This window comes from Tursiops truncatus, chromosome 5 (genome assembly GCF_011762595.2).
Source record: "Tursiops truncatus isolate mTurTru1 chromosome 5, mTurTru1.mat.Y, whole genome shotgun sequence".
NCBI classification, from domain to species: Eukaryota; Metazoa; Chordata; class Mammalia; order Artiodactyla; family Delphinidae; genus Tursiops; species Tursiops truncatus.
The window spans coordinates 96,592,725-96,615,036 of NC_047038.1; the positions used below are offsets into that span (position 1 = coordinate 96,592,725).

Sequence of the window (22,312 nt, forward strand, 5' to 3'; positions counted from 1 at the left end):
GAATGCCTTTACTACCATGCTAGCCTCCAAGGCCAGCTTCCCCTTAAAGTTCTGGCCAAAGCACACACATAAAGCCCTTCCCTTATTTCCCTTAGGGATGCTAAGATATTCTGCACTTATAAACAAAAAGAAAATAAACATAGAGGGGAAATAAAGCAAGAAAAACAGGAGAGGCTCCTGATCCCACCAATTAGCTACTTCCAGGGCTCTAAGGTCCTGCCCATTCCAGGCTCTCTCTAGAACACTCTAGAGAAAAAGGGCCCATATTGCATCACAGTACACACCCTGGAGCCCTTAACTCTGATACCCCTGCACACAAACACCTTATGACCTTCCACCAGCCACCAAAGAGCTTTCCAGTGCTGCTGCCTCCCAGACCCTCCCACTCAGTCCCTGTGTCTGGTCTGAGACTTGCCTCTCCCCTGGTTACTGAGTGACTTTGTCCTTCAGAACAGGCCTTCCTTCCCCTCACACCTCTACCCCCATACAATCTCCCTTGGATACTGGTTGACTCCATAGTAGGCCCAATAGATATTTTATCCACATGATGGCATTATATTTATGTAACAAGAAACATACATACATGCACACCTATTAAAGCCAAGGAGAAGTGAGGGAAAATGAGCACTTGAATTTTTGCATCACTCTTCCACCTGGACTGGAAGAAATAGCCTTCAGGGCAGGGTCTGTATGTCTGCTTGTATCACCCCCATGCCTAGCACAGTGCCTGCTGCAATTAAGTACACAATAAATAACTGTTGCATTAGGAATGAATGAATGCATTCAATGATTTCCCCCACCACTTAACATCCAAAGAGAAAGACTAACTCAGTGCTCTGATACAGGCCCTGATAAACTCTCTGATTTTAAGGACATCATCAATAAAGCCTCCACTGATCCATCTCCAGCACTAAATTCTCTCTGCTGTTCACTTTCCAATGTAAACACCCAACTATGCTAAGCTGGAGAGATAATCAACTAAATAAACAACCCATTTGAGACGGGATCACCCCAAGGCAAAGGCAATACTTTCAAAACTACACATATATTCACTGAGGCAAAATGAATACTCAAAGAAAGAAAAATGCCATATATAGTAAGCTATGTGCCAGGAAATATGATACACACATCATTTACATTGTTTATTTAATCCTTAGAACCACCTTACAAGTTAGAAATTATCATCCTCACTTTGCAGATTTTAAAAGTAAAACTTTAGAGAAGTGTTTTTACCCATGGTCACTTGTTCAAGAGGTTGAAAAGCATGAACTTTGGAGCCAAGCTGCCTAGGTTTAAATTCTGACCCTGCCTCTTCCTAGATGGGCGTCTTAGTCCATTCCTATAACAAAATGCCACAGACTGGGTGGCTTATAAACAACAGAAATTTATTTCTCACATTTTTGGAGCCTGGAAGCCCAAGATCAGGGTACCAGCGTGGTCAGGTGAGGGTTGCAGACTTCTCGCTGTGTCTTTACATGGTGGAAGGGTCTCTTCTATAAAAGCATTAATTCCCCTCATGAGAGCTCCACCCTCATGACCTAACCACTTCCCAAAGGCCCCACCTCTTAATAACATCACCTTTGGAGGGTAGGATCTGAATTTGGAGGGAGGATGCAAACATTCACACTATAGCACTGAGTAAACACAGCTTAACACACGTGGAGCTAGTAAGTGTACCAGTCTCTCATGGCCAAACCCATCTTTCTGTGACCAGATCTGTGATGCTAGGCCAGGCACTCTACAAAACACATTCCTGCTTAGTCAGCTAGCTTCGTGTTAGCTCTGTCAGTAGAGGGCGCTAGAGAAGGCTGCCAAGCTGGAAGAGCTAGAAGATACTTGCTCCTTCCTGGGTGTTTCCTCTGAGACTCAATCAGGGGCCCCACCCTTCTCTCCCTCCTGCAGAGCCACTGAATCCAGTTTGTACTGTTCTTGTAGAATCAGCCTTAGAGTCTGCTGGCCAGCACCCTCACTTCAGAGGACTGCATTTCAGCTCAGTGGGGCCCTTCCTCTAAGTACCTAAGAAGTTTTAGTAATCCCTACTCTTTCCTTTGTTCCATCAGCCCTGGGGGTAATAGCTGCTTCCTGGAACTGCTACCCCTACCCTATACCTTAGAGTTCTCTTTTCACTCTTTCTATTACTTGGTTCACAACTTTATAACCACTTAACAGTTCTTCATATCAAATTCACTCTGTTCAAATTATTGGCATGATTTTACTCTCCTGGCTGAACCTGAGGGACACAAGAACACCTGCCTGAGAATATTAAATGAGTTTGTCCTTGTAAAGTGCTCATAACTGTACCTGGAGCATAGGATTGGCCATATCAAGGTCAGCGATTACTTTCAAAGTGTTGAAGCTGGGTTAGAGCCCATGTCTGTCCATCTTCTTCCAGTCAACATGATGTTTCTCTAATAAAAATAGCTACCACCTACTTAGGGACTAGGCTTAGTGCGTTCACAGATGTTACCTGTTTTAATCTTCTTAAACACCTCTTAAGTGTTTTTTCCTCTATCAATTGACATCAAGAAAGGTATTCTGAGTTAAGGTATCCATTATCCTGAGAGGTTAGGCAAGGTCTCCAAAGAGTGCAAACATCTATACCAGAATAATAATTTTTTAGCATAAACTTCTCCAAATCCTAAAAACCTATTTACATCATTGCCCTATGTGTCACCAGCAATTAACATGATTTAAGCATCATGTGTGTGAGCAGAAGCAAGAAGAACTGCAATCCTGCAGCCTGTGGAATGAAAAACACATACACAGAAACATAGGCAAAAGGAAAAGGCAGAGGGCTATGTACCAGATGAAGAAACAAGATAAAACTCCAGAAAAGCAATTAAATGAAGTGGAGATAGGCAACTTTCCAGAAAAAGAATTCAGAATAATGATAGTGAAGATGATCCAGGACCTCAGAAAAAGAACGGAGGCAAAGATCGAGGAGATGCAAGAAATGTTTAACAAAGACCTAGAAGAATTAAAGAACAAACAAACAGGGATGAACAATACAATAACTGAAATGAAAAAAATATACTAGAAGGAATCAATAGCAGAATAACTGAAGCAGAAAAACGGATAAGTGACCTGGAAGACAGAATGGTAGAATTCACTGCCACAGAACAGAATAAAGAAAAAAGAATGAAGAGAAATTAAAACAGCCTAAGAGACATCTGGGACAACATTAAACACAACAACATTCACATTATAGGGGTCCCAGAAGGAGAAGAGAGAGAGAAAGGACCCAAGAAAATATTTGAAGAGATTATAGTCGAAAACTTCCCTAACGGCGGAAAGGAAATAGCCACCAAAGTCCAGGAAGTGCAGAGAGTCCCAGGCAGGATAAACCCAAGGAGAAACACGGCAAGACACATAGTAATCAAGCTGACAAAAATGAAAGACAAAGAAAAATTATTAAAAGTATCAAGGGAAAAATGACAAATGCCATAGAAGGGAACTTCCATAGGGTAACAGCTTATTTCTCAGCAGAAACTCTACAAGCCAGAAGGGAGTGGCACGATATATTTAAAGTGATGAAAGGTAAGAACCTACAACAAAGATTACTCTACTCAGCAAGGATCTCATTCAGATTCAACGGAGAAATCAAAAGCTTTACAGACAAGCAAGAGCTAAGAGAATTCAGCACCACCAAACCAGCTTTACAACAAATGCTAAAGGAACTTCTCTAAGTGGGAAACACAAGAGAAGAAAAGGACCTACAGGGCTTCCCAGGTGATGCAGTGGTTAAAAATCCGCCTGCCAATGCAGGGGATGTGGGTTTGAGCCCTGGTCCAGGAAGATCACACATGCCACGGAGCAACTAAGCCTGTGCGCCACAACTACTGAGCCTGTGCCCTAGAGCTTGTGAGCCACAACTACTGAGCCCATGTGCCACATCTACTGAAGCCCGTGTACCCTAGAGCCCATGCTCTGCAACAAGAGAAGCCACCGCAATGAGAAGCCTGCACACCACAAACGAAGAGTAGCCCCCATTCGCCAAAACTAGAGAAAGCCCACATGCAGCAACAAAGACCCAACACAGCCAAAAATCATAAACAAAATAAATAAATTTATAAAAAAAGGATTTATAAAAAAACCCAAAACAATTAAGAAAATGGTAATAGGAACTTACATATCAATAATTACCTTAAATGTGAATGGATTAAATGCTCCAACGAAAAGAAACAGGCTTGCTGAATGGATACAAAAACAAAACCCATATACATGCTGTCTACAAGAGACCTACTTCAGACCTAGGAACACATACAGACTGAAAGTGAGGGGATGGAAAAAGATATTCCATGCAATTGGAAATCAAAAGAAAGCTGGAGTAACAATACTTATATCAGATAAAATAGACTTTAAAATAAAGAATGTTACAAGAGACAAGGAAGGACACTATATAATGATCAAGGGATCAATCCAAGAAGAAGATATGACAATTGTAAGTATATGCACCCAACATAGCAGCACCTCAATACATAAGGCAAATGCTAACAGCTATAAAAGAGGAAATTGACAGTAACACAATAATAGTGGGGGATTTTAGCACCTCACTTATGCCAATGGACAGATCCTCCAGACAGAAAATAAATAAGGAAACACAAGCTTTAAATGACACAATAGACCAGATAGATATAATTGATATTTATAGGACATTCCATGCAAAAACAGCAGATTACAGTTTCTTCTCAACTGTACATGGAACATTCTCCCAGATAGATCATATCTTGGGTCACAATTCAAGCCTCAGTAAATTTAAGAAAATTGAAATCATATCAAGCATCTTTTCTGACCACAAGGCTATGAGATTAGAAATAACTTACGGGGGAAAAAATGTAAAAAACACAAACACATGGAGGCTAAATGTTACTAAATAACCAAGAGATCACTGAAGAAATCAAAGAGGAAATAAAAAAATACCTAGAGACAAATAGCAATGAAAACACGATGATCCAAAACCCATGGGATGGAGCAAAAGCAGTTCTAAGAGGGAAGTTTATAGCAATACAATCCTACCTTAAGAAATAAGAAACATCTCAAATAAACCATCTAACCTTACACCTAAAGGAACTAGAGAAAGAAGAACAAACAAAAACCAAACTTAGTAGAAGGAAAGAAATCATAAAGATCAGAGCAGAAATAAATGAAATAGAAACAAAAAACAATAGCAAAGATCCATAAACTAAAAGCTGGTTGTTTGAGAAGATAAACGAAATTGATAAACCATTAGCCAGACTCATCAAGAGAAAGAGGGAGCGGACTCAAATCAATAAAATAAGAAATGAAAAAGGAGAACAGACAACAGACTGTTGTCTGTTACAACAGACACAGTAGAAATACAAAGCATCATAAGGGACTACTACAAGCAAATCTATGCCAATAAAATGGACAAGCTTGAAGAAACGGACAAATTCTTACAAAGGTATAACCTTCCAAGACTGAACCAGGAAGAAATAGAAATATGAACAGACCCATCACAAGTAATGAAATTGAAACTGCGATTTAAAATCTTCCAACAAACAAAAGTCCAGGACCAGATGGCTTCACAGGTGAATTCTACCAAACATTTAGAGAAGAGCTAACACCCAACCTTCTCAAACTCTTCCAAAAAATTGCAGAGGAAGGAACACTCCCAAACGCATTCTACAAGGCCACTATCACCCTGATACCAAAACCAGACAAAGGTACTACAAAAAAGAAAATTACAGAGCAATATCACTGATGAATATTGATGCAAAAATCCTCAACAAAATACTGACAAACAGAATCCAACAACACGTTAAAAGGATCATACACCATGATCAAGTGGGATTTATCCAAGGGATGCAAGTATTCAATATACACGAATCAATCAGTGTGATACAGCATATTAACAAATTGAAGAATAAAAACCATATGATCATCTCAATAGATGCAGAAAAAGCTTTTGACAAAATTCAACACCCTTTATGATAAAAACTCGCCAGTAAGTGGGCATAGAGGGAACCTACCTCAACATAATAAAGGCCATATACGACAAACCCACAGCCAACATCATTCTCAATGGTGAAAATCTGAAAGCATTTCCTCTAAGATCAGGAACAAAACAAGGATGACCACTCGTGCCACTCTTATTTAACAAAGTTTTGGAAGTCCTAGCGACAGCAATCAGAGAAGAAAAAGAAATAAAAGGAATACAAATTGGAAAAGAAGAAGTAAAACTGTCACTGTTTGCAGATGACATGATACTATACATAGAGAATCCTAACGATGCCACCAGAAAACTACTAGAGCTAATCAATGAATTTGGTAAAGTTGCAGGATACAAAATTAATGCACAGAAATCTCTTGCATTCCTATACACTAACAATGAAAGATCAGACAGAGAAATTAAAGAAACAATCCCATTTACCATTGGAACAAAAAGAATAAAATATCTAGGAATACACCTACCTAAGCAGGTAAAAGACCTGTACTCAGAAAACTATAAGACACTGATGAAAGAAATCAAAGATGACACAAACAGATGGAGAGATATACCATGTTCTTGGATTGGAAGAATCAATAATGTGAAAATGATTATTGTATCCAAAGCAGTCTACAGATTCAATGTAGTCCCTATCAAATTACCAATGGCATTTTTTACAGAACTAAAACAAAAAATTTCACAATTTGTATGGAGACACAAAAGACCCCGAATAGCCAAAGCAATCTTGAGTGAAAAAATTGAGCTGGAGGAATCAAAGTCCCTGACTTCAGACTATACTACAAACCTACAGTAATCAAGACAATATGGCACTGGCACAAAAACAGAAATATAGATGAATGGAACAGGATAGAAAGCTCAGAGATAAACCCACGTACCTACAGTCAACTAATCTATGACAAAGGAGGCAAGGATATACAATGGAGAAAAGACAGTCTCTTCAGTAAGTGGTGCTGGGAAAACTGGACAGGTACACGTAAAAGAATGAAATTAGAACCCTCCCTAAACACCATACACAAAAATAAACTCAAAATGGATTAAAGACCTAAATGTAAGACCGGACACTATAAAACTCTTAGAGGAAAACATAGGAAGAACACTCTTTGGCATAAATCACAGCAAGATCTTTTCTGACCCACCTCCTAGAGAAATGGAAATAAAAAAAAAATAAACAAATGGGACTTAATGAAACTTAAAAGCTTTTGCACAGCAAAGGAAACCATAAATAAGTCAAAAAGACAACACTCAGAATGGGAAAAAATATTTGCAAATGAATCAACGGACAAAGGATTAATCTCCAAAATATATAAACAGCTCATGCAGCTCAATATTAAAGAAACAAAAAACCCAATCCAAAAATGGGCAGAAGACCTAAATAGACATTTCTCCAAAGACATACAGATGGCCAAGAAGCACATGAAAAGCTGCTGAACATCACTAATTATTAGAGAAATGCAAATCAAAACTACAATCAGGTATCACCTCACACCAGTTAGAATGGCATCATCAGAAAATCTACAAACAACAAATGCTGGAGAGGGTGTGGAGAAAAGGGAACCCTCTTGCACTGTTGGTGGGAATGTAAATCGATACAGCCACTATGGAGAGTAGTATGGAGGTTCCTTAAAAAACTACAAATAGAACTACCATATGACCCAGCAATCCCACTACTGGGCATATATCCAGAGAAAACCATAATTCAAAAAGACACATGCACCGCAATGTTCATTGCAGCACTATTTATAATAGCCAGATCATGGAAGCAACCTAAATTTCCATAGACAGACGAATGGATAAAGATGTGGTACATATATAACAGTGGAATATTACTCAGCCATAAAAAGGAACGAATTGGGTCATTTGTAGAGACATGGATGGATATAGAGACTGTCATACAGAGTGAAGTAAGTCAGAAAAAAAAAACAAATATCGCACATTAACACATATATGTTAAATCTAGAAAAATGGTACAGATGAACCGGTTTGCAAGGCAGAAATAGAGACACAGATGTAGAGAACTGACATATGGACACCAAGGGGGGAAAGTGGGGGGGGGCTGGCGGATGAGTTGGGAGATTGGGATTGACAGTATACACTAATATGTATAAAATAGATAACAAATAAGAACCTGCTGTATAAAAAATTTAAATTATATTTAAAAATAAAAAGAAGGAGTGGCAGCCTGCTAGCCTCAGACCAAGAGCCCAACTCCATCTCTAAAAAAAAAAAATGTGTGTGCATCTAAGGATTAAAATTTTGGAATTTCAAATTTTCTCTTGTTTTGTACATCTAAAATATCAATGAAATATTATAGAATTTTAAAAATTACTAAGTGCCTACTTTGTGCTAGGCACTGGGTTATAAGTGCTTTCACATATATTATATCATTTTATCCTTAAAATGTACTACATTAAGAGGTACAATCATCTTCATACAAATATGTCCAAGGTCACATAGCTAGTAAAGTGACAGAATCAGGAATTGAAGCCAATTCTTTCTGACTCACGGAGCTCATGATTTAGCCAATTCACCACAGGTCATAGGTGAGGGTCATTCTCCACAGCAGATGCTGAGAGAATGAAGTTTAGTAAAAATATGAACTAAGACAGGAACAAATCCCTTCACTGTGAAGGGCTAAGAAAATAAAGAGCTGAATCTGGGAGAGTACCTTCTGACCTTGCTTTCAGAATTGTTTGTAAGCCATGGCAATTCCGAGGTTCTGTCACTGGGCTGCTAGATTCCATTTCAATTCAAGGATCTCTCTCCAATTTCATTTTTGCAATTATGGAGGCAAAGTAAATGAAAACCAAAAACACTTTGTTTCTGGGTAATCCTTGCCTTCCGAAAACAAGTCATTCTTTTCAGGAAAAAACATCAGCAAACTAATTTTTTTTTAAAGGAGCAATGCAGAGGGGGAAAATAGCATACCTTTTGCTTGGTGCTTGATTTCAGGCCAACTCGGGAGTGACTTTTGGACTAGAGGAAAAATGAGAAAGAAATTTATGAAGAACACAGTATAATGGTAGAACTTATTCTGAAGTCATTTCTTCTAGAAGGTATAAGTTTTCATTTAATAGCCAAAAGAAAACGAATTAATTAATTTTTAAAAATCCTTTCCCCTAGCCTTCTTTCACAGCCTCTGGAAATCTAAGAATAGAAGCAGAGCATAGACTCCAGTGTTGAGTTTTACATACCGAATGGAAGACTGTTTAAGTCCTGGAGCTGAGACAGCAAAGATGCACCTACACTTTGTCAATGCCTGGCTCATATTTACCGACTCAGCATCTTTCTTAGAGGACACCAGCAGAAACTGAAAACTGCAACGCATGAGCAAATAACTTCCAGCTATAATAAGGCAAAGGGAAAGGAGGGGAAATGAATAAAAGAAGAGGAAAGGAAGAAAGAAGAGGAGAGAAAAGAAAAAAAAATGCTCTATAAATTGGAAAAAGAGAAAATAGAGGCAGAATGAAGAAAAGGGCACATTTATGGCAAGATTTCCAAGAGCATTTCAATAGAGAAGATTTTAATCTCTGCTAATTTAAATGTATTTTCAGTAGGTGGAAACGAAGCTCTCAAAAACATTAGTTCTAATAGAGGGCTTTTTATTTTCCAACTTGTTCAAGATTATCTAATCTTATTTGGAATTAGGAAAGGTAAAACAAACATTAATTAAGAATATTTTGGTATAGATACCATTATGATTTTTCTCCCAATGAGAAAAAAGCAAAATCAAGCTTACTATGTTTAGCATTCAGATAGTGAATACATATGGCATTAAGTGTACGATGAATCAAAGTTAACTCTAAACCAATTACTACACTGTACCTAGAAAAAAGCCTAGTCTCTAGTCCTCAAATTGTTTGATCCCAGGATTACTTTACACTCTTAAATATTATAGGGGTCCCCAAAGAGCTTTTGTTTATGTGGGTTATATCCATTGACAATCACTGTCCTAGCAACTGGAAATGAGAATTTTTTTAAATATGCATTTATTAATTCATTTTAAAATAGCAATAATAAACCCACTACATGTTAAATACCATATTTTTATGTATTTTATGTATATTCCTAAACAGAAAAAATTAGTGAGAAGATCGTATATTTTTCATGTTTTTGAAAATCTCTGATGTTTAGCTTAAATAGAAGACAGATCCTCATACCAGCTTCTGCATTTAATCTATTTTGATATGATATGTTTTTGGTTGAAGTAAATGAAAAGAATTCAGCCTCGCTCAGTTATGTAGTTGGAAAAGGAAAAAGTATTTGTAATAATCTTTTCAAATAATTGTGAATATTCTTCTCTGATATGACCTCAAAACTTGACAATTGGTAGTTTCTTAAAGGTTAGTAACTATGTAGAATAAATCATACCAATGAACTTTTTATACTCTGTTACATAAAAACTGGTTGAGCTATCTTGCACTTTGAATAGATTTTTCACCCACACATGTTTGTAGCATCATACATTGGATCATCTGGAAAGCAGTGGTTCTCAAACTTTATAGAGTTCACAAAGATCATTTAGGGGACTCTTAACCATGTAATTTGCTGAAACTCCAAGTCAGGAGGTCTGGGGTGGCTCCCAGGAATGTGCATGCTAACAAGCATCTAAGGAAATTCAAATAGATACATGGTCCACTAACTACAACTTGAGGACCACTTGCCTGTGAAGAATGGTGGTAACTTGGGATGAGAAGTAGGAAAATATGGAAAATGGTGTTAATGCTCTCTCTCTTTCTCTTTGAAGAATACAAATAAATGAACCTCTTTTCCCTTTCTCTTTTAAATGCCTGGTGTTAAAATTCTTCATCTGATTGAACCAGTGGGTGGCACAGGATAACTGAAACAGGCTGAATGTTGGTAAAGTACTCAAACTACTCCAAAAGCAGATCTGAAACGGTTCTTTAACCTCTCCAGTTTAAAAACATAAGCACACAGATTCTGTGTTTATGTATATTTTTAGAAATTTAGTTGGGTTTCTATGCCATATTAAATGCCATAAACATCTGTGAGTATGGCCTTTATACTCAACTCGAAATCATAATAGCAAACATGACCTAAAAGACAAGACTTCCATTTATAAAAGGGATTAAAAGCTGTGATGGTTAGTTTTACGTCAACTTGACTGGGCTAAGGGATGCTCAGATATCTGGTAAAACATTATTTCTGGGTATATCTGTGAGGATGTTTCTGGAAGAGATTAACATTTGATTCAGCAGACTGAGAAAAGAGGTCCAGCCTCACCAGTATGGGTGGGCACCATCCAAACTGCTGGGGCCTCAAATGGGAGCAAAGGCTAAGGAAGAACAAATTCCCTATCTTCTTGAATTGGGAGGTCCATCTTTTCCTGCCCTTGAAGAAATATATATATATATATATATATAGAGAGAGAGAGAGAGAGAGAGAGAGAGAGAAATATATACATATATAGAAATATACACATATATAGAAATATATTTCTACTGGTTCTGTTTGTCTGGAGAACCCTGATTAATACAAAAGCCAATCCAGTTCCAGAGAAATAACATTTTCATTTGACATTAAATGAGTTCTTTGATCTCTCCTTGTAAATGTCTTATCTAGACAGAATGGAGGTTGGACCTGGCAAAAATACCACCTGCATTGTACGTATCATGCTATACATTAAGTCCACACTTACAAAAGTGTGGCCTTCTGAAAATTTCTTTCATTAGTTAGGTGTTAAGGACTTAGAGCTTATTTCCACATAGAAGTAATTTCTTTTTTTTGCGGTACGCGGGCCTCTCACTGCTGTGGCCTCTCCCGTTGCGGAGCACAGAATCCGGACGCCCAGGCTCAGCGGCCATGGCTCACGGGCCCAGCCGCTCCGCGGCATGTGGGATCTTCCCGGAACGGGGCACGAACCCGCATCCCCTGCATCGGCAGGCGGACTCCCAACCACTGCGCCACCAGGGAAGCCCAGAAGTAATTTTATAGGCTACAACACAAAGCCCTATTAACCTCTGATATAAGCAAAATGCTCTGCAAGTTCAATAATTTAAAAAAAAGTGTACTATCACAGTACTAACACCTATACAAAGCATAAAAATACTAAAAATCAATTAAACCATTTTGCTTTTCTATACATCTTGAAAAATAAAAAAGTATGTGTAATTTGAAGAAGATGGAGACTAAGGTAGAAACTCTGGAATTCCGAAGTGGCCTTACTAGAAATTTCAGGACATGGTATTCACTGCTAATGCATGACGGCTCATGTTTGATGCTCCCCCCACACCTCCCCTCCCAAGCAGATGGTTTTGCTTTTCTTGATTCAAGTGCAACCCAGCATTACTCTGCTCTGTAGCATCTATGAATAGGGTCACTTAGGACTACTAAGGGGTGAAGAAAAGCAGGAAAACAGAGCGGTTGTTAAGCATCTCCCTGTGGCAGGGCACACTGTGCCCAGGCTAGCCCTCACTGGGGACTGACTATTGCCCATTGTCACCTGTGGTCCAACACAGAATCAGAGGAGACAATCAAAAGGGGGGGAAAGCTTGTTTTCCTCAAATAAATGAGTAAAATTGAAAAGAGAGGAAAGATGGGGAAGGAAGAAAGATAAAGAAGAAACTAAAATAAAAATAATAAACATCAGCAGCTCACCTTTTCTGAGCACTTACAATGTGTTCCCAGCACACCATGCAACTTACATCTTTTACGTGACCCACATAACATGGCTAAGAGATAAGTATAATTATATTATTATCTCAATTTTATAGAGGGGACGACTGAGGCATAGGAAGCAAAATAATTTGCCCAAACCCATACTGCTGTTAAGTGGCAGAACCAAGACTTAAACTAGTTGGTCTGATTCAAAGCCCATGGTCTTAAAAACTACTACACTATTTATATGGGAATAATTGCCCAGGGAGGAATTTAGCAGAGTCTAGAGTAGTGAAAATCAGAGAATACCCAGAAACTGTGTTGCACAACAATCGCTTCAAGAGAAAGAAAGGAAGTTGTAGGGAAAAGGCAGTAGATCAGAAATGTACCCAAGTCAGACTTGAGCTGGCATCAGTGGCCAAAGATCCCAAGATGTTCTCCAGAGGCAGCAAATGGCAGAAGGGAAGGAGAGCAGAGTGGCTTTGTGGTGAGGCAGGAAGGGGAAGGGTTATTAATTAACTGGACCACATCTGCAACAAACATTCACAAATCAGGTGCACCTAATCTGGGGAATGCCTGCACGGTATTTTATTGTAGTCTTCAAGACATTTAAATAAAAATAGCCTACCTCATAAGGCTAACCCTCCACCCCACATACACACAGCGTACATAAAAAAGTGGCAGAAGCAGCTGAAGGAAACGTTATAAAAGAAATCCTTGATTTTCTTCTATAGTCAACTTATACCAAGCTGTCCTCGAATTCTGACCTGAACTCTTTGTTAAGTCAGTGTTAATTAAAACAGTGGGTTCTGTAAAGTTACTCCAAAGTTGAAAACAGCAAGAGATGAATGTGCTTCTGTTTTCCAGACTTATTTATGAAAACGAGCATTCTGACATCTAAGTCTGCAGTCGTGATTGAGTCCATAGCAAGCAGGACTTGAATGGAAACCAAAAGGGAATGTAAGTGACCTCTCCCAGCAAATATCACCCCTTCTCCCCACGAGCAATCCTGCCCACATCAGAAAAGGCACCCCAGTATGTGATTTCTCTGCTACTTTTAGCAGAATTAGGACATGTTTCAGTTTTCCCTACCAACAGTAAGAATTCAATTTAAACCCCTGATGAAACTGACAAGGGAGCACTCTTAAATATGGTCTCTGGTCTGAGTTCCCTTAATTGGAGCTGCAGGCTAATTTAATGGGCTCAGTCTCAAATGGGGTGATTAGCAACCCAATAAATCATGTGAGTCCTAGCCGGCTCTCTTAGCAGGCTGTATTCAGAAGTGTCACCCCATGTTCAGAGGCTGGAACAAGGGACACCTCTGAATTGATGTGACATTAAAAATCCTCCCACTTCACGTCCTTGTCTGTGCTTGCCTTCCAGAACACAAAAGAAGAAATGGCTGAAACAGAAAGGTTCCAGAAACAAGAGCGTCTGCCACATAATGATTTGCCAGGTGATAACAGTGCAGTCAAGACTGCACAGTATTAAAAGAAGATACTCCCCTGCCCTGTGGATTGTTTCTTAATCGGATCCTCTTTGGAAGAAATCATAAAGACAGTTGAATTCAAAAGGTCTATGATGCTCTGAAATGCAATTCTTCATAATGTAGGGCCCCGCCTCCTTAACTGAGGGAGAGGGAAGGTATCTCACTCTCCAACAGAAGTTTAAGGAGTCCTTCCTTTCCGGTATAAATGACTGGGACAAAATTCCTCTCTGGTCACTGAGCTGCTGTCAGGTCCTTCTAGATTCCCTTTCTCTGGTTTTATTCTCTTCTCACACCTTGGGTCACTGGACCCAACCCCATCTGAAGGGAGATGACTGGATGGTCTAATCTGGGAGCAGTGGTGAGTCACCATTGTTGCTGCTGAACTTCTGTCTGCCCTTCTCTCTGGTAACAGTGCCATATGTCTGTATCAGTCAGGCTCCCGGCAAGAAACAGAGGGCACCCTAGCGAGAGTTTAATGGAGGGATGTGGCACGGAGGTGTAGACAGGATCAAGGGAAAGCAGTAAGGGGTGGCGGGGACGCACCCCAAGCTAACATCAGTGGTCAGTAATTATCACCGCTGACCAAAGGGAGAGCTGTAGCCCAGGAGAGAGCACTATGGGGAACGCTGCAGCTTCCACACCGCAACCCAGCTGGCGAAGAGGCAGAGAAGTCTACCCCTCACCCTCCCAGCACCTGCCGCCACAGCCCATCCATCGGCCAAACGCGGGTAGAAGCCAGAGGACGAGGGACTTAAGAGTCTGTAGAAGTCAGCCTCCTGGTGAAACGGGACATCTCCAGCACCAGCACTTCAGCCTTTCTTTAGGACTCGCCACCTTCCCGTGCCTTTTCCCTTCGTAAGGAATAAGTATTTTGTCGTGAGACTATGAATAGGTCTGTTTTTCATAGTTCTTCACCAACGTTCAATCTGTGTCAGTTTGAACTCACGGTTCCCTGTTCTATTCAGTGGGTTTTAACCTCTTAGTGTCGTTATTTATTTTTGAAGCTCAAATTGTCCCAGATGTGGCGTGTGGAGCCCTTCAAACTGCTCCTGAGTCCTTTGGACATGCTCCTCTCACTCTCTAAGTGCTTCCTTACTTTCATGCACAAAATGTTGCAGGTTCATCTTTTGCCTTCCCTGCCCAGCCCTTCAATCAGCCATTTCTCCAAGAATCCCTGGCTCCTTTCAGTGGAGAACGGTATTTAGAAACCACAGGATATTTATATTTAAAAAGCAGTATCTACTGCATAGACGCACATTTACATTTATATTGATCTTTTACTCTACATCTCTATCTTTCCATCTATCTATCCATCCATCCATCCATCCACAACCAGAAAATCACGAATCCACACCAATACCTCCAGTTCCAATCCAGTATCACAGGGTTGATTTTATCTTTCCCCCTTTCCATATTTGCACCACGTTTCTCTCACAGCGGGAATCCGGCCCCTCCTCGCCCTGCCTGGGCTCGGACCCTCTCCGGGAGCTGCCTGCCCGCACAGGGGGAGCCTTGTCACTCTTCTCAGGCGCTGACACCTCACTCTGGGCCACCTTTGTCCACAGACACCCTCCTCATACCGCCTGGGCTCCAACATGCCATGCCAGGCCATCCTCTGCTCTGGACCCCCTCCTCATGCTGCCTGATCTCCAGTACCTGCACCGGATGGACACCTCCTCACCTCACTCAGGCTTTGACACAATACACTGAGCAGCCGTCCTACTGGATGCTCTTGTTATGCCCCCCCCTGCACAGAACAGCCTCCCTCTGGGATGCCCTCCTCACCCCCCATTGGGTCCAACACCCTGCTCTGTGCCACCTCGGCTTTCCACCCCTGCCCCCAGCAGACTCTTAGCTTGCTCAGCCCCACTTAATGGCTTTTAAGTGGAATGGTTCAGAAAGGGAAAGGAAAAGACTGGAAGAAGAAAAGAAACAGGAAGAGAAAGAACAGGAGTGTTGATTTTATAGAATATAAACCAATGGCATTAGTGGCCATGTTACCCCCATCACAAAGAACTGCCTAAGAAAAATGCGTGAACACCTGGGTCCAGCCATGCCTGAAGCCAGGTATACAACCAGATGTTCACTATGTAAAGCAATAAATTAAATTATGTGCTCAAGCTAGTTTCAACTGGGATTTATGGCACTAGGAATTGGCAAAATCTTAATAAATAGCATCACCTTTGCTTTTAATCTAATTTTTATCTTGCGGTATAATTCTAATAACTGACTGGAGTTCTACAATATATCTAAGTCCTTATTAGGTATCATAACTCATATAACTGGATTTTCCCTTTAATAACTTGACAATACCCCCACCATACTGTGAGCAGGATTATATTAATGTCTTTCTACACTTTGAGCAGAACCCAAACCCTAGCATGTACTCCATAAATATTTGTTGACTCTGGCATGAAATCACACCTTGTTCCTTATAGGCCCCACTAAGAACTGAAGTCATATCCCTCAATCTGAGCCTGGTATCTGGGACCCTATGCCCTTAGAATGCTGACAGACATCCTAAAGAAAACTGCAGCCTTGTATATTTAAAAGGTCACACATTATTCTGATAATCATGGTGAAAACTAACACTGTTGTGTTCTTCTAAGTGCCACAGGCTTTACATATAGTATCTCATTTAATTCTCACAACAAATCCTATAGTATGGGTACTATTATTGTCAGTCCCATTTGAAAAAGAAAACCAAAGCTCAGAGAGGTTACCTGATTTGCCCAAAGGCACCCATCTAGTCAGTGTCTGTGCCAGGATTTGAACTCAGGCAGCCTGTCTTCAAAGCTGCCTTCCTTTTTTCCTTTTAGATCATCTCTGATTTTTTTTCCAATTTGTAAATGTGGTAAAATACACCTAAAATTTACCATAGTACCCATTTTTAAGTGTATGGTTCAGTAACATTAAGTGCATTCACATTGTTGTGCAACTGAGCTCCTGAACTTTTTCATCTTGTGAAACTGAAACTCTACACCTGTTAAATAACGCCTCCTTCCCCAGTTCCTCCAGCCCCTGGAAACCACTACTAGTCTTTCTCTATCTATGAATTTGACTAATCTAGGAACCTCATATAAGTGGAATAATACGTACAGTGTTTTTTTGTGTGTGACTGGTTTATTTCACTTAGCATAATGTCCTCAAAGTTCATCCACATTGTAGCATATGTCAGGACTACTTTCCTTTTTAAGGCTGAATAATATTCCATTGCATGTATATACCACGTTTTGCCCATTCATCTGTTGATGGACATTTGTGTTGCTTCTAAAAGCTGCCCTTCCTAACCACTGCATGTAATCAACTCCCATATGCCCCGCTGCCTGCTCTCTACATTCACACCCTCCTCCAGGATTGCCCCGGCTTGGGTGCCGTGGTCTGCCTACCTGCCTGTTCTTTCTTCCCACTGTCAGCTGGTGCCTCTTACTGGCACTCTCCTAGCACCTGTCTACCCAGGGAGGAGCGGGAGGGAGGGCTTTCGTTCTAAGGTCCAGTTTCTCCCTGTCTACCCTGGTGGCCATGGTTCACCCTCTATGCCAGCCTTATCAGGAACCACAAAGGACAGGGTTTCTAAGGAGTGGTACTCCCCAGCACACCAATTACTTGGGAGATGAATCCTTCCTATCTCTTTTGAACGTCCCTCCCAGGCACGCCACTGACTGAAGCCAGGAAGCTCCTACTGCTATTAATAACGCTACAGACAGGAGGGAAAGAAGGAGCCGTGTTCAAAAATAAAACAATGATGAACGTAGCACACGAACAAGACCAAGACAAATGACTATAATGTATTCTGGATTCATACGCTTCCAAGGCTAATTAATGTGCCGAAGTCTAACACTGAGCATTCTCTGAAAACACAATGCCACAAGGAAAATACTAATAAAGACCAGTTACTTTCACATGATAAACTCCAAAGCAAGGGTTATTTATGTCTGTCTTCTTCTCTCTAGTTCTCTGAAGGCACAAAGTAAGCACTTATTCATGAAACTAACAAAAATCCAGACAAAGGAATGCCTTTTTTCCGCTCGCCCCGCTCTATTAGCTCTATTAGTTATTTCAGCAAGAAAAGGGGACATGAGCATTTTACTGACCACAATATAAAGAAGAGGATTAAGATTAAAGGCTATTGACAATATCCAGTATTGGCTTCCGGGAAGATGGCGGAAGAGTAAGATGCGGAGATCATCTTCCTCCCCACAGATACACCAGAAACACATCTACACGTGGAACAACTCCTACAGAACACCTACTGAACGCTGGCAGAAGACCTCAGACCTCCCAAAAGGCAAGAAAGTCCCCACGTACCTGGGTAGGGCAAAAGAAAAACGAAAAAACAGAGACAAAAGAATAGGGACGGGACCTGCACCAGTGGGAGGCAGCCGTGAAGGAGGAAAGGTTTCCACACACTAGGAAGCCCCTTAGCGGGCGGAGACTGTGGGTGGCGGAGGGGGAAGCTTCAGAGATGCAGAGGAGAGCACAGTGACAGGGGTGCGGGGGGCAAAGCAGAGAGATTTCCACACAGAGGATCGGTGCCTACCTGCGCTCATCAGCCCGAGAGGCTTGTCTGCTCCCCTGCCAGGGCGGGCGGGGCTTGGAGCTGAGGCTCGGGCTTCAGTTGGAGGCAGGGAGAGGACTGGGGTTGGCGGCGTGAACACAACCTGGGGGTTGTGTTCACACACGGTTCACACAACCGTGGCGCACTAACCAGGGGGTTAGTGCGCCACGGCTAGCCGGGAGGGAGTCCGGGAAAAAGTCTGGACCTACCAAAGAGGCAAGAGACTTTTTCTTCCCTCTTTGTTTCCTGGTGCACGAGGAGAGGGAATTAAGAATGCTGCTTAAAGGAGCTCCAGAGATGGGCGCGAACCGCGGCTAAAAGCGCGGACCCCAGAGACAGGCATGAGACGCTAAGGCTGCTGCTTCCACCACCAACAAGCCTGTGTGCGAGCACAGGTCACTCTCCACACCTCCCCTCCCGGGAGCCTGTGCAGCCCGCCACTGCCAGGGTCCCGGGAACCACGGACAACTCCCCCAGAAGAACGCACGGCGCGCCTCAGGCTGGTGCAACGTCATGCCAGCCTCTGCCGCCGCAGGCTCGCCCCGCACTCCGTGCCCCTCCCTCCCCACGGCCTGAGTGAGCCAGCGCCCCCGAATCAGCAGCTTCTTTAACCCCGTCCTGTCTGAGCGAAGAACAGACGCCCTCTGGCGACTTACACGCAGAGGCGGGGCCAAATCCAAAGCTGAGCCCCTGGGAGCTGTGAGAACAAAGAAGAGAAAGGAAAATCTCTCCCAGCAGCCTCAGAAGCAGCGGATTAAAGCTCCATAATCAATTTGATGTACCCTGCATCTGTGGAATACATGAATAGACAACGAATCATCCCAAATTAAGGAGGTGGACTTTGAGAGCAAGTTTTATGATTTTTTCCCCTTTTCCTTTTATTTGTGAGTGTGTATGTGTATGCTTCTGTGTGGGATTTTGTCTGCATAGCTTTGCTTCCATTTGTCCGAGGGTTTTATCCGTCCTTTTTTTGTTGTTTTTTCGTTTTTTAAAAATTTTTCTTCTTAATAATTACTTTTTATTTTAATAACTTTATTTTATTTTACTTTATCTTCATTCTTTCCTTTCTTCCCTCCTTTAGACAATGAATCATCACAAATTGAGGAGGGGACTTTGAGAGCAAGATTTATGATTTTTTCCCCTTTTCCTCTTTTTGTGACTGTGTATGTATATGCTTCTGTGTGAGATTTTGTCTGTATAGCTTTCCTTCCACCATTTGTCCTAGGGCTCCATCCGTCCGTTTTTTTTGTTTTCTCTTAATAATTACTTTTTATGTTAATAACTTTATTATATTTTATCTTACTTTATTTTATTTCACTTTATCGTCTTTCTTTCTTTTTATCCTTCCTTCCCTCCTTCCTTCCTTCCTGCCTCCCACCCTCCTTTCTTTCTTGCTTTCTCTCTTTCTTTCTACTTCTACTAATTCTTCCTTTCTACTTTTTCTCCCTTTTATTCTGAGCCGTGTGGATGAAAGGCTCTTGGTGCTGCAGCCAGGAGTCAGTGCTGTGCCTCTGAGGTGGGAGAGCCAACTTCAGGACATGGTCCACAAGAGACCTCCCAGCTCCACATAATATCAAATGGCGAAAATCTCCCAGAGATCTCCGTCTCAATGCCAGCACCCAGCTTCCTCAACGACCAGCAAGCTACAGTGCTGAACATCCTATGCCAAACAACTAGCAAGACAGGAACACAACCCCACCCATTAGCAGAGAGGCTTCCTAAAATCATAGTAAGGCCACAGACACCCCAAAACACACCATCAGACGTGGACCTGCCCACCAGAAAGACAAGATCCAGCCTCATCCACCACAACACAGGCACTAGTCCCCTCCACCAGGAAGCCTAAACAGCCCACTGAACCAACCTTAGCCACTGGGGACAGACACCAAAAACAATGGGAACTACAAACATGCAGCCTGCAAAAAGGAGATCCCAAAAAAGTAAGATAAGCAAAATGAGAAGACAGAAAAACACACAGCAGATGAAGGAGCAAGATAAAAATCCACCAGACCTAACAAATGAAGAGGAAATAGGCAGACTACCTGAAAAAGAATTCAGAATAATGATAGTAAAGATGATCCAAAATCTTGGAAATAGAATAGACAAAATGCAAGAAACATTTAACAAGGACCTAGAAGAACTAAAGATGAAACAAACAATGATGAACAACACAATAAATGAAATGAAAAATACTCTAGATGGGATCAATAGCAGAATAACTGAGGCAGAAGAACGGATAAGTGACCTGGAAGATAAAATAGTGGAAATAACTACTGCAGAGCAGAATAAAGAAAAAAGAATGAAAAGAACTGAGGACAGTCTCAGAGACCTCTGGGACAACATTAAACGCACCAACATTTGAATTATAGGGGTTCCAGAAGAAGAAGAGAAAAAGAAAGGGACTGAGAAGACATTTGAAGAGATTATAGTTGAAAACTTCCCTAATATGGGAAAGGAAATAGTTAATCAAGTCCAGGAAGCACAGAGAGTCCCATACAGGATAAATCCAAGGAGAAATATGCCAAGACACGTATTAATCAAACTGTCAAAAATTAACTACAAAGAAAACATATTAAAAGCAGCAAAGAAAAAACAACAAATAACACACAAGGGATTCCCCATAAGGTTAACAGCTGATCTTTCAGCAGAAACTCTGCAAGCCAGAAGGGACTGGCAGGACATATTTAAAGTGATGAAGGAGAAACAACTGCAACCAAGATTACTCTACCCAGCAAGGATCTCATTCAGATTTGATGGAGAAATTAAAACCTTTACAGACAAGCAAAAGCTGAGAGAGTTCAGCACCACCAAACCAGCTTTACAACAACTGCTAGAGGTACTTCTCTAGGCAAGAAACACAAGAGAAGGAAAAGACCTACAATAACGAACCCAAAACAATTTAGAAAACGGAAATAGGAACATATATATCGATAATTACCTTAAATGTAATTGGACTAAATGCTCCCACCAAAAGATACAGATTGGCTGAATGGATACAAAAACAAGACCCATATATTTGCTGTCTTTAAGAGACCCACTTCCAACCTAGAGACACATACAGACTGAAAGTAAGGGGATTGAAGAAGATATTTCATGCAAATGGAAACCAAAAGAAAGCTGGAGTAGCAATTCTTGTATCACACAAAATGGACTTTAAAATAAAAAGTATTAGAAGAGACAAAGAAGAACACTACATAATGATCAAGGAATCGATCCAAGAAGAAGATATAACAATTGTAAATATTTATGCACCCAACATAGGAGCACCTCAATACATAAGGCAAACACTAACAGCCATAAAAGGGGAAATCGACAGTAACACATTCATAGTAGGGGACTTTAACACCCCACTTTCACCCATGGACAGATCATCCAAAATGAAAATAAATAAAGGAACACAAGTTTTAAATGATACATTAAACAAGATGGACTTCATTGATATTTATAGGACATTCCATCCAAAAACAACAGAACACACATTTTCTCAGGTGCGCATGGAACATTCTCCAGGATAGATCATATCTTGGGTCACAAATCAAGCCTTGGTAAATTTAAGAAAATTGAAATTGTATCAAGTATCTTTTCCGACCACAACACTATGAGACTAGATATCAATTACAGGAAAAGATCTGTAAAAAATACAAACACATGAAGGCTAAACAATACACTACTTAATAACGAA

The 22,312-nt window shown here is 40.9% G+C and overlaps 1 long non-coding RNA gene across 2 annotated transcripts in view; it reads right to left on the reverse strand.

Annotated features, from left to right (window-relative positions):
• LOC109549584 (uncharacterized) overlaps positions 1 to 22,312 on the reverse strand; it is a 286,346-nt gene that overhangs the window by 87,393 nt on the left and 176,641 nt on the right. For both annotated transcript variants that reach the window (XR_012332089.1, XR_012332088.1), the window contains exon 5: positions 8,894 to 8,941. This is a non-coding gene — a long non-coding RNA (uncharacterized lncRNA). The remainder of the gene's footprint in view (positions 1 to 8,893; positions 8,942 to 22,312) is intronic.